Genomic DNA, 9,267 nt, shown 5'->3' with positions numbered 1-9,267 from the left:
GGTCAAGATATGAGGCTGACTTCACAGTGTCTATAGTATCTTTTATCTCAAGTTCTTTGGGGTAGATGGGATGTATCAAATACCCATGTTTAGGATTGTGTAAAGATAATACGCCCTCTATATAGCGGAACCTGAGATGAAAGGATCTAGCTAAACGATATTCTTTCTCTCGGATCAGCTAAAAAGTCAGCCTTATAAGAGTGAAGGAATAGGTCAGCAAATAGAGGAGCACAATTTGGTCCCATTGAAATGCCGACCGTTTGTTGAAAAACACGTTCACCACACTGGACATTTATGTTGTCGATAAAAAATTCCAGCATTTTGTAAACATCTTCTTCTGTATATTTGGAAGATGATTTTGAATAGAAGTATACAGTGTTGAAAAATCAGGTTTTAAAAAAATCATAGGTTTAAAAAAAAAGGTAGAGAAGCAGGTGCTGTACCCAGGTTACCAAATGGATTAGGCTATTCGGCAGGAATGGACATCAGGGTGAAAGTTTGGTCAATAGTCTTCCTTTACCATCGATATCTAAGTGTAGGTCAAGATATGAGGCTGACCTCACACTGTCTGTAGTATCCTTTATCTAAAGTTCTTTTGGGTAGATGCGATGTATCAAATCCCCGACATTTGGTTTGTTTAAAGATAATACGTCATCTACATAGCGTAAACTGATATTGAAGGATCTAGCAAAACGATATTCTTTCTTTCTGATCACATCAACTATAAAGTCAGCCTCATAAGAGTGAAGGAATAGGTCAGCAAATAGAGGAGCACAATTTGGTCCCATTGGAATGCCGACCGTTTGTTGAAAAACACGTCCACCTCACTGGACAAATATGTTGTCGATTAGAAATTCCAGCATTTTGTAAACATCTTCCTCTGTATATTTGGAAGATGATTTGGTATTATTTCTTACTAAGTATGAGAAATCTCTACCAAGAACTATATATTTGTATCTAGGTGCACCATCTCTTTTGGAAAAAAACAACGATGTATAATGTTTTTAAGTCGGGATTTTAACTGAGTAAGGGGAATAGAAGTATACAGTGTTGAAAAATCATAGGTTTTAATGCTATTATATTCAGATAATAGTCTTGAACTGATTGTCTCCAAAAGATCTTTTGATTTCGATTTGTTCAGGATCCACATTGAATTAATACCACTACGGTAGTAACAAGTGTTGTGGTAGGACAGAAGACCCTCTTTGACAGTTGTGAGTTTGGAAGTTTAAAGTTTTGAAAGAGGTATGGTGGTACATTTTGCAGATCCAGTTATAAAAAGGTTGTTTGTATGAATCCTCTGTATATTTGGAAGATGATTTGAAAGATGAAGTTGTTTTCCAATCAAATTTCCGTCCAAGCCGACGTTACTGATATTTTGACATGGACAATGAGTATAACAATAACCGACGTTGCAAGTTTCCGTTAAATCTGCAACATAGGCAAATAGTCAATTGTTGGTAATAAACACTGTTGTAAAACTGGTCATGCTTGTATTGTTCGTTAAGGCTAATTGGTTGATCGATATTTATTCGCTCTCAATTATACAAATGTCTTTAGTTTGCACAGCCGGATAAGAGATTTGATTCATTTGTAGTAAGAACGAAAGTTGAACACTAGAAAAAACTTCAATGTAGCGTGCTGGAGATTTCTGTAGACAAAATATAATTACGATTCCAATTACTGTCGTTTGTGCCACGCCTGACATTCCATGAATTATAGGGCTTCTATTACTTTGGTTCATGGAGGTTAATTTATTACTTTGCACTCATTACAATGTTGATACTTTAGTACTTCTCGTGCAGTAACACAATAGTCATATATTATATAATGAAAAGTTATCACATTGATTTGTAATAAATACCTATGTAGAACTATGGATATAGTTATTTTTGCTTTATTGTCCTAACAGATCTTTTTGTTATCTTGGATAATTGTACAGACACATTATTGGCGCTATTTTCTTCCGATCGTGAAGTGAATGCTAACTCGTTGTAGATACCAGTTGTGTCAATTAAATTACACAATCATCAAATGCAACAATTACCTTTATTTTACTGATTGTTTCGATGCATAAATAGAACCCAGCTCGTGACAATACTGCTAAAATATACTGCACAATTAATACATATACTGTCTATCGAATAAGAGCATATAGAGTATAAATATTAATGTTTCCGCTATATAGATGACGTATTATCTTTAAACAAACCAATTACGGGGATTTGATACATCGAATCTACCCAAAGAACTTGAGATAAAGGATACAACAGACACTGTGAATGCAGCCTCATATCTTGACCTAGACTTAGAAATCGATGGTAAAGGAAAACTATTGACCACACTTTACGACAAACGTAGTGACTTTTCATTCAGAACTGTCAACTTTCCTTTCATCTGTTGCAACATCCCTTCAGCACCTGCGTATGTAGTGTTCATATCACAACTCATATGTTATGCCAGAGCTTGCCGAAACAGGGTTATGTTGCTACAAGATTGAAGTCATCACTACAGAAGTTTTATGGTCGTCATCATGAACTCGTGGATCGTTATGGTGTATCCATCTGCACCATGAAAACTGATTTATTTAACATGTCATAGTTTTCCTTTCCTCATTTGTCTATCCCGGACTTGATTTTTGATGAGCACCTCGGTGGGTGTTTCTAGAAAAGCGGAGGACGCTTACCCTTTAGTGGAGTCCGAGTTGCTCATTTGCTTTTGTTACTTTGTATGTTTGAAATTAGTTACTTTGTGTTCTTTGTTGTGTATATCTGTTTTCCATGTCTGGTCTTTGTCCCTGGAATACATGCTTTTGATTACCGCTATAACCTTGGTTCCCTTGATTACTCTTTCAATAATCTTTTTTTTAATCAGTTAAATTTAGATTCACGAGTATCATTATCAATGTTTTATACCCTTTCATATATTTGTCGTATCCTTGATTTCATCCTTATTCTTGACGTTTTTCTATCTTACTGACGTTTATACTCGGCGTCACATAAATAACATACTTTCTACGACTTTATTGAGACCTACCGTCGTTTAAATTGTCTTAAATGACTTGCTCATTCGTTTAGCCAAACGGCTTCTCCTTAAAATTCCGGTCAGATTTTAATTCTCGGTGCCAATATTTACATTGTAAAAAGTCGGCAATGTTTACAGTGATCGGGTTGCTAGGAGATGTTGTGTACGTTTAAATGGTTTGTCCAAAAACCGAAAAACCCAGAATGCATTTTGGCGTTATTTCGGATATCTCGGATTTATTTACGCGAACAACGTACAATACCGAGAGGTTGATCAAGCAGACGATTGTCACCGGAGTTCGACGGGAACGTACGAACTTCGTTTGTAAACAAATCGTCCCGTAGAAACCAACATGGCGGATATTAGTATGGGATTTTCCCGTAAGGATTTGTTACGCATGATTTAAGCTAATAAGCGACTTGTTAAGGGAGAAGCCGTTTGGGTAAACGAATGAGCAAGTCATTTAAGGCAATTTAAACGACGGTATGTGTCAATAAAGTCGTAGATAATATTTTTATTCAAATTTTAACAGTATGTTATTTATGTGACGCCGAGTATAGTTAAGCTTAATTATTTCCAATGTTTTAGTTGCTATCTGATTGATAAATAACTCTATTACATTTAAAACATCACCCTGAAACCAAATGTATTCACATTTTTCCCCAGACAGAGATATGCTTTCAGTTTATGCTTATCACCAACATATTTATGATATCTTCAACGATATCTTACATAAATGAACAAGTTTTGTTTTGAATCATGAAGAGCTTTGAATGTCATAATACCCAATGAATCATTACGCTCAATTGTTATTAGTTTGGATTCCTCGAGAAAAAAAGTAAACTGTGTAGGCTTAATCTGTTTCCCTAAGATGAATTCCAGTAACTTAAAACTAGAATAAACTGACCATTGTTGTGATGTATGGCTGTTCGTCGTTATGTTAGTGCAAATATGATTATAGAAATATGTAAACAATATAAACAATGGCCAAATGACTTGTTTATGTATTAATATGATCGATTTAAAGTACATAAAAATAACGTAAAGGAAACTGTAAAAAAAATGTCTTTTTTTTGTTTCATTCAAATGAATAAAAAGGAATACAATATCCTTTATAATTACTTACTAAAATATTGTCGTAAAATTGTTAAAATCAGAAACCTTTAATTCAAGAGAGTTATATACAGTGTATGACTTTTTTTCTGCTTGAATAAAGTTGAAAAATGCTGTAAAAAACAATCATTTCAGTTGTAAAAATGTGTATACATAACCATGACATACAGCTAATAGTTGACCCCGGTAAGTTAAATTCCCATTGATTTAACAATATAAAATGCTTTAAACACTAACGTGTATTGAAATGTACTGATATTGTTCTCATTTAAAGTTGTCTAAGAATATTTTACTTTTATGTAAGTTTTATTCAATATGACAGAAATGATTTTTTTATAGATTAATATTCCTTGACAGCATATTGTGGTAATAAAAGTACGACATTTTTGTCTTCGATACAAAACAATGACTAAATAATTCAGTATGCATTCCTCATATGTTGCCTCGATTTAATTGGTGGATTATCATTATGCAATACCGTAAAACATGAGGCTTATTTCGGTTTGATATTTATATGATACACTTAATAGGTCAAATACTTAAACAATATTACTTTATATTTACATTAATGTGTCTAATGCACAATAAAGGAGCATTATCCCGTATTTTTAGGTATATTTGCAGTAGTGTTTTAATTTTCTTTACAACAGTCAGCATAATTCCGGTAAGATTGGTGTTAACGAATATATATTGTTTAGGTTTTTTCATCAAACTAACAATATACTGTAAGAACTGTGTGTTTTCTGCACAGTTAGTGCTTATTTTTCCCTTATACAACATTACATGAATCTAAGAAGGCACACTTATATTAGCATTTGGCGACGAGCTTGTGATAAGAAGAAAATATTTTACGCTGATCAATTATGTTGAGAATCTAATAATAGTGATAAAGAGTAATAGTTTCTTATTAGTATAGTAAGGTGATTCATTTTCTTGTCGAACATTTCACTCGAATATCTTGATTTCATATAAATACATTGTCACATTACACAGATATATCACATGTATGAGTATATATGGAACTGTAACAGAATGTTCATTCAAAGATTGGCCATTATCTCGATCATCACAACGGTTACATTTGCCTGCAATTGCACAGAGAAGATATTGCAAGAACACTTTTGTGAAGATGATTTTGGTATCCTTCAATTTAAAAGAATATTAACTTCTATTACAATGTAGTGATAATAACGCCTTTACACTGTACAACAACTTCACAACTTAATCAACAGAAAGAAAAATTTCTAAATTTTAAACTGTTTTCTAAAATAAAAAACCCCGATGTTTTATAGTTAAACTATTTTTCACTGAATTTAAAAAAAAAGGCATTTTAGATCGTCTAAAACCGGATTTTTTGCATGTTTAAAGAAAATGCCTCGTTACAATTAATGTTGTATTAAAATTACCATTTACATTGATTCGACAAATCACCATACCTATTACACGAAGCATACTATTCTGTAATAGTGCAAAATTATACAGACATATATATTTTCCGATTTGTTCAACGTGTCATAGTTTAGAATCTTAATGTTAATCATATAAATGATTTGTTCAACGTGACATAGTTTTCTTTTCCTCCTGACGTTTTATGAGCAAGTGTTTCTAGAAAAGCAGAGGACGCTTTCCTTACCGATGCACCTAGTCCATGCTTCCATTTGTAGTGGAGTCCGAGTTTCTCATTTACAATGTTTTTTTTTTAGTTATTTGATATTCATTGGTGTATATGTCTATTCCCAATGTCTGGACTTACATGGGTTACATTCCTTTGATTTCGCTAGAATCATGGTTCTGTTAAGTGATCTTTTTATAAAGTTATTAAAATTTTTATCTACCAGCTTTTTTTTAGAAGTTTGCAAAATATTAAAAATTTCTACAGATTTCATAAGAAATGTAGTAAAATATTAATAAGGCTCAATTATTTCAAAATCAAGTTCGGTGACGTATGATTTTTCACATTAGAATACTAAAGTATATTCATTCAGGGTCATCTTTGAGAAAAACTGGGAAATATATCTGATAGATAATAATATGTATGATGTTTACGGACATGGGTATGTGATTTGTATGGTAACTTTTATAACTGATAGGGCATGTTTAACTATGCTTTAAAAACAAATCAATTTCACCCAATCTGATCCAAATATCTGATAGTGAAAATGCCAAGAAATATAAATAATAAAATAAATTGGGTCGATTTATATATTCCCCCTAGTCCTTTCCGCACATGTTTTGGATAATGAAGACGCCCCCGATAGCGACAATGGAGACAGAAGATATAAAATTTGGATATTACAAAAAATGAAGGTAAGTTAAAATATTTTTTTTCGTTTGCATATATATGTAAAAAGATACTTCGCAAGGGCTAATAATCTATCTTGATATAATAAAACATTATTTAAAAATATCTTAAATTTCTGCTTGTTTCAAACTGGTATAAATAGGGTTAAATTTGAGATTTGAAATATTGCCGATTAAAACTTTAACGAGAGAGAAAAAATATTTCTAAGACGAAGTACATGTCTAGGAATACCAAATAATTAAATATCTCTTTGGAACTTCTTTTTCTTTATGCAGAAGACTTCCACTGACTGTCATATATGACAACTCAGCAACTTAGCAAGCATATGCAGAATTTTGAATTTTCAGTTGTCTATGCACTTTCAGTTATTCATCGAGCACAGGTCATAGAATCACCCTGCATTATAGAAACAAACTCATTCCGAAGATGAAATTTTTTTTCGGACACCTTTTTCTAATTTTAATATACCTGAATACAGATTGAGAACCAATGATATAGCACTTCCACTTTCATTTATGCTTATTAGTTAGAACATAGTGACATCACAGCTATTTTCTCCATATCACCTTCCAAATATACCGAAGATGTTTACAAAATGCTGGAATTTTAATTGACAACATATTTGTCTAGTGTGGTGGGCGCGTTTTTCAACAAACGGTTGCATTCCAATGGGAACACATTGTGCTCCTCGACTTGCTGACTCATTCCGTCACTCTTAAGAGGTGACTTTATAGCTGATCTGATCCAAAAAAGGAACATTGTTTAGTTAGATCCTTCATTCTTAGTTTTCGCTATATGTATAACTCATTCTCGTTAAACAATCCTAGTTCCGGGGATTTAATACATTGCATCTACTCCGTAAGAACTTTAGAGAGTAATCAGGGAAACAAAGGCTATAGGGTAATCAACAGAATGTAATCCAGGGACAAAAACCAGACATGGAAAACAGGCATACACAACAAAGAACATAGAGTAACTAAATACATACAAAGTAACAAAAGCAAATGAGCAACTCGGACTCCACTAAAAACTTGGAGCATGGACCAGATACAACTGTAGGGTAAGCGTCGTCTGCTTTTCTAGAAACACCCACCGAGTTGCTCATAAAAAGTCAAGTCCGGGGTAGACGAAAGAGGAAAGGAAAACTATGACATGTTGAATAAATCAGATTTCATGGTGCAGATGGATACAACGTAACGATCCATTAGTTCATGATGACGACCATAAAACTTCTGTATTGATGACTTCAATCTTGTAGCAACATAACCCTGTTCCAGAAGCCTATTTTTAGATTTCTAGCGCGATACAAAAGATCTGCGTAGTTTCGGCAAGCTCTGGCACAACGTATGAGTTGTGATATGAACACTCCATATGCAGGTGTTGAAGGGATGTTGCCTCAGATGAAAGGAAAGTTGACAATTCTGAATGAAATGTCATCACGTTTGTCTTAAAGTTTGGTCAATAATTTTCCTTTACCACCGATTTCTAAGTGTAGGTCAAGATATGAGGCTGTTTTTACAGTGTCTGTAGTATCCTTTATCTCAAGTTCTTTGGGGGTAGATGCGATGTATCAAATTCCCAAAATTAGGATTGTTTGAAGATAATACGTCATCTACATAGCGGAAACTGAGATAAAGGATCTAGCTAAACGATATTCTTTCTTTCGGATCAGTTCAGCTAAAAAATCAGCCTCATAAGAGTGAAGGAATAGGTCAGCAAGTAGAGGAGCACAATTTGGTCCCATTGGAAAGCCGATTGTTTGTTGAAAAACGCGTCCACCACACTGGACAAATATGTCGTCGATAAAAAATTCCAGCATTCTTCTGTATATTTGGAAGATGATTTGGAATTATTTCTTACAAAGTATGAGGAATCTGTACCAAGAACTATATATTTGTATCTTGGTGTACCATCTCTTTTGGAAAAACAACGATGTATAATGTTTTTAAGTCGGGAATTTAACTGAGTATGAAGAATAGAAGTATAAAGTGTTGAAAAATGCTATTATATTGTGATAAAAGTCTTTAACTAATTGTCTCTAAAAGATCTGTCGATTTTTTCAAGATCCACCTTGAATTAATGCAACTCGGCGGGTGTTTCAACAGAAAAAGAGAACGTTTATCCTACCGGTGCACCTGGTACATGCTACCAGATTTTTAGTCCGAGTTGCTCATTTACTTTCGTTACTTTATATGTATTATTTCGGTTATTATATGTTCTTTGTTGTGTTTGTTTTTCATGTCTGGTCATTGTTCCTGGATTACATTTTTTTAAATTTCCGATAGAATCTTGGTTCCCTTGATTACCCTTTTAACATTATTTAGCGCTTACCTGGTTAGAATGTGTTTGCTGCATTCGTAAAATATTAGTAAAAAGATATTTATGTGTCAGGTTTCCTTTGAATTAAAATCATGTCTTAATTCATATCTGATTTACCGAGCCTATAGGACCAAATTATTGATGTAATTTATAGGGATTAGATGATAAAATGATCATGAGTGAGGACTATTTGTACACCAAACCAACACAGCAGTCGTGTGGTGTCATTCTACAGATGCTTAGGACTTACGTCGTTAGCGGTAAAAATAAATTTTATTAAATTGTGCACTTTTGAAAAACTTATGATGTACATGTATATTTATGATACTTATATATTTCAATATAGCTACCAAGAACATTCAACTGAACTGAACAACAGATTTAACCGAAAACAGTTTGACCATAATTTAGTTTTCAGCAACAAAGTGTTTATTCATGTTCAACTGATGTATCATATTATAAAACCATAATTCAATTATATGTATGGTTTATAACGTCTGATACAGTTA

General features: G+C 33.2%; 1 long non-coding RNA gene across 2 annotated transcripts; it reads left to right on the top strand.

The window, feature by feature from the left end:
* The first annotated feature begins 4,685 nt into the window (after positions 1 to 4,685).
* LOC148615918 (uncharacterized) lies at positions 4,686 to 9,056 on the top strand. 2 transcript variants are annotated; one of them, XR_015922085.1, is made up of 4 exons: positions 4,686 to 4,749; positions 5,131 to 5,275; positions 6,353 to 6,444; positions 8,913 to 9,056. It is a non-coding gene; the product is annotated as an uncharacterized LOC148615918 (long non-coding RNA). The 2 variants fall into 2 exon arrangements; XR_015922084.1 differs by having other exon boundaries at positions 4,723 to 4,801.
* Positions 9,057 to 9,267: the final 211 nt, after the last annotated feature.

This window comes from Perna viridis, chromosome 5 (genome assembly GCF_037379345.1).
Source record: "Perna viridis isolate PV_CMFRI_1.1 ecotype Kerala chromosome 5, ASM3737934v1, whole genome shotgun sequence".
In the NCBI taxonomy this organism is placed as follows: Eukaryota; Metazoa; Mollusca; class Bivalvia; order Mytilida; family Mytilidae; genus Perna; species Perna viridis.
The sequence above is the reverse complement of the archived record's forward strand: the minus strand, read 5'-3'. Positions and strand labels throughout refer to the sequence as shown.